This window comes from Nomascus leucogenys, chromosome 14, assembly GCF_006542625.1.
Source record: "Nomascus leucogenys isolate Asia chromosome 14, Asia_NLE_v1, whole genome shotgun sequence".
NCBI classification, from domain to species: domain Eukaryota; kingdom Metazoa; phylum Chordata; class Mammalia; order Primates; family Hylobatidae; genus Nomascus; species Nomascus leucogenys.
This window is the reverse complement of record NC_044394.1, coordinates 38,100,440-38,104,491: the sequence shown is the minus strand read 5'-3', so window position 1 is coordinate 38,104,491 and position 4,052 is coordinate 38,100,440. Positions and strand designations below refer to the sequence as shown.

The 4,052-nt window shown below is 55.5% G+C and overlaps 1 pseudogene; it reads left to right on the top strand.

Annotated features, from left to right (window-relative positions):
* Positions 1 to 234: 234 nt before the first annotated feature.
* On the top strand, positions 235 to 3,505 carry LOC100584698 (annotated as a pseudogene).
* Positions 3,506 to 4,052: the final 547 nt, after the last annotated feature.

Genomic DNA, 4,052 nt, shown 5'->3' with positions numbered 1-4,052 from the left:
AGGCAAATTGCTGATGATGGGTGGGGAGGGGGTCCCCAGCCACCTGGGAGTTGGCAGGTGGCCCATGGTGATGAAAGCCCAGGGGAATGGAAACAGAGGAGCAAGCCTGTTGTAATCGCTACACCCACTTGGTGGCCTATAAAGGAAGCATGTGAACCCCGGCAGCCCTACACAACTTGGGGCCCCCTCCTCTCCAGCCCTTCTCCTGTGTGCCTACCTCCTGCCGCCGCCACCATGACCACCACCATCTGCCAGTTCACCTCCTCCAGCTCCATCAAGGGCTCCTCCAGCCCGGGGGGCGGCTCGTCCCACACCTCCTGCCGGCTGTCTGGCAGCCTGGGTGCCAGCTCCTGTAGGCTGGGATCTGCTGGCAGCCTGGGCAGCGCCCTCGGGGGTAGCAGCTACTCCAGCTGCTACAGCTTTGGCTCTGGCGGTGGCTATGGCAGCAGCTTTGGGGGTATTGATGGGCTGCTGGCCGGAGGTGAGAAGGCCACCATGCAGAACCTCAATGACCGCCTGGCCTCCTACCTGGACAAGGTGCGTGCCCTGGAGGAGCCAACACTGAGCTGGAGGTGAAGATCCGTGACTGGTACCAGCGGCAGGCCCCAGGGCCCGCCTGTGACTACAGCCAGTACTACAGGACAATCGAGGAGCTGCAGAACAAGGTAGGGCCTGCTGGTGGGAGGGGTCTCCAGGGGGCATGACTTCTTCCCCCGCAACTCCTGCCCTGGCCAAAGGCCTGGAGTCCAGCCATAGGGTCTCAGGGAGCCAAGAGTGGTTTGGCTGTGGCTTACCTTCTGGGAACCTGCCTTGGGGCCCCTGTGTGGCCCACATCCCCCTTTTCTGGGGACAGCAGGCTGAGTCAGGAACAAACAGGCCTCGTGGAGCCCCTTGGAGCCTCAGTTTCTCCCCCATGGAGCTCCTCCACCTGGAGAGGTTGTAGGATGAGGCAGGAGGATGCAGATGGAGGGCTGGGCCCATGGGCCGCTGGATGCGTGGTGTCTTGCTCCTTTGGAGCAGGGGTCAGCAGGAAGGGGTTTTGGGAGATGTGGAGTGGGGGTGTCTGGGTGAGCTCCCGATAGCACCTGCTGCGGGGAGGGGGGGGGGGCAGAAGGGAGGGGGCGGGACCTCAGGGTGGGGAAGGCCTCTGATGTACCTTATTTGGGGATTTTTCTGGCTTCTCCTTTCCTCCCGCTGTTCCTTAAGACGGGCTCAGCAAACCCCAGGGGGCAGGGCTGCTGGCTGGAGCCCAGGGTTACGGATTAGGAGGGGTCCTGACTTCTGATTTGGAACCACTCTTTGGTGAGGGCTCCTTTAGCCTCCTTTTGGGGGAGCCTGTCAGGGGCACCCTGTAGCTGACTGTAAAAGGAGGGGGTTGCCCACATCCCCTCCCTTGTTCTAGAATTCTGGGACAGCTTCTGCCCTGGGGACATTTTCCCTTTCTTTTCTGGTTGCCTCATAGTCCCAGCCAGCTGTCTCTTCTCCTTTAAGGCTGAGCCTGGCATGGGGGTCTGGTGGGGTACTGAGAAGCAGGGGAAGAAGAGGCACCTTTCAGCCCTTTAGAGTCCTGCTTGCCCCTCCTCTGCCAATAATACAGCATGGGGCAAGGGAGGGGCTGGGTGGGAAGAGAGGCCCCCAGGCAGGAAGATCTGCTCAGAACCCTGGTGTGGGCTCAGCCACCCCCATCCAGTGACCTGACTACTCTCCCATCTCCTTAGATCCTCACAGCCACCGTGGACAATGCCAACATCCTGCAACAGATCGACAATGCCCATCTGGCTGCTGCTGACTTCCGCACCAAGTGAGTCCTAGCTGTGGGCTTGGGTAGCCTTGGGCCAGCTGGGGGAGGATCTCAGGGTACCCCTCCTGACCCCAGGACTCCTTGGTTGCTTGTGGCAAGGCTCAGGAGCTCAGGGTGGGGCAGTCCTAGGAGCCCCACTCCTTAGTCCAGGATGTAGTGAAGGCAGCCAGTTCTGAAGATTGCTGGGCTTAGGCAGGGAATAGAAGAGAGGGAGGGGAGGTGGGAGGCAGAGAGAAGTAAGGATGCTGGTGGGCATGGGATCTGGCCCTGTGATGGTCCCGGGGCCCCGAGGCTGGAATTTGTGTCCACTCGACCCTCTCGTCAGCCGTTCCAACCCCTTAGAGTCCTGGCAAAATGAAGGCAGGTGAGCAGCCAGGACCTGGACCTGCAGGTCCAAGCAGCCTGGGCTGAAGTCCCTGATTCCCATGGCAGGTTTGAGACAGAGCAGGCCCTGCGCCTGAGTGTGGAGGCCGACATCAATGGCCTGCGCAGGGTGCTGGATGAGCTGACCCTGGCCAGAGCCGACCTGGAGATGCACATTGAGAACCTCAAGGAGGAGCTGGCCTACCTGAAGAAGAACCACGAGGAGGTGAGGTGGCTGGGGCAGAAGGTGAAAGATGCTGAGGAGTGGGTGGCAGAGCCCTGGGGCTGGGCCATGGCTGAGGCCGCGGGAGAGAGCGGAGCAGGCGCATTGAGCATAAATAATCTCACAGAACACCGACGTCACACAGGGTCTTTCTGTGACTGAAGAAACAAGACATGACAAGACCATTTCATAATCTTGCCTAAGCACAGACAAAAACAACGTTACTGTGCAAATCAAACACCCTCCTTTTCCAGTTAATTTGATTGCTGCTTTTTTAAATCAATTATAGCTCTACCATCACTGTGGTTTTTTCTTTTGGCTGTCACCTAGGCTGGAGTGCAGTGGCACTATCATGGCTTACTGCAGCCTCGACTTCACCAGCTCCAGTGATCCTCTCACCTCAGCCTCCTGAGTAGCTGGAACCAGAGGCGCATGCCACCATGCTCAGCTAATTTTTTTTTTTTTTTTTTTTGGTAGAGATGGAGTTTTGTCATGGTGCCCAGGCTGGTCCTGAACTCCTGGGCTCAAGCAATCCACCCGTCTTGGCCTCCCAAAGTGCTGGGGTTACAGGCATGAGCCATGCGCCAAGCCCATCACTGTATTCTTTTCTTCTGGATAAAATTTATTAAGATGCCCAATCATGGAATTACTCCCTCATCTTGACAGCATCCAATTCACAGAAAAGCACTGGCCTTTAAAACTTTCCCCCTAAAATCACCTAACACAAGGCAAATCCTATAACTCCTAGTAACATCCCAATATGGAGATATCTCATGATCTCCCATGGTGTGCATTCTCCCTTGTTGCAATGAATAGTGAAACCAACACTGGGTTGCTAGAGAACATTGACACATTAAACTAAAGGAAGCAATTGCGTAAGTTCTAGTTCTACCCTGGTTTTAATTTTTTATCTTTTTTTAGGCATAAGGTCTTACTATGTTGCCCAGGCTGGACTCAAACTCTTAGGCTCAAGCAATCCTCCCACCTCAGCCTCTTGAGTAGCTGGGACTACAAGCACATGCCTACACACAGCTTGCCAGTTTTAAACTTCCCGTGAGTGGAATGTGTTCCTAGTTACCAGAATCCTGGTTTCTGTCCTGAAGCACAGCACCTCCTGATCAAAGGTTTACCGAGTACTTTCTAGGTTCCAGGCAGTGTACTAGGAAACAGGAATGTTGCCTGCTGGTACCAACCTACTATGGCCAAGCAAGTGCTCCTGATGATGTTTCCCTCTAGTAGCAGCAGGTATTAAGATGCTGCTGCCAAAAGGAGCTGAGGGTCCTGAGAATGGGAAAAGATAGGTGGAGGCCCATACGGAGCATGAGACCTACCCATATACTTTGAACAGAGGATCCTATACCTGGGACTCATGGTGCAGGTTCCTGGCTATCAATCCCCATAGCAGGACTGCACCAAATGAGTACATAAAAATGCCAGACAACTCAAAATGGAGCAGATTCCCGCTGCCCCACATCTAACTTGCCCACAGGCCCAAGAGACTGCTCAGACTGGACTTGCCCCTCTCGTGGTGTAGCCCTTTCTTCGTCCAGGAGCCAAAAGGCAATGAAAGAAGGAGCAAGGGCAGCATGCCCTCCTTTCCCTCCTCCTACATCCATTGTTATTGCTGCCACCTTCTTCTCCTCCTCCTCCTTTTGCTTCTCTTCC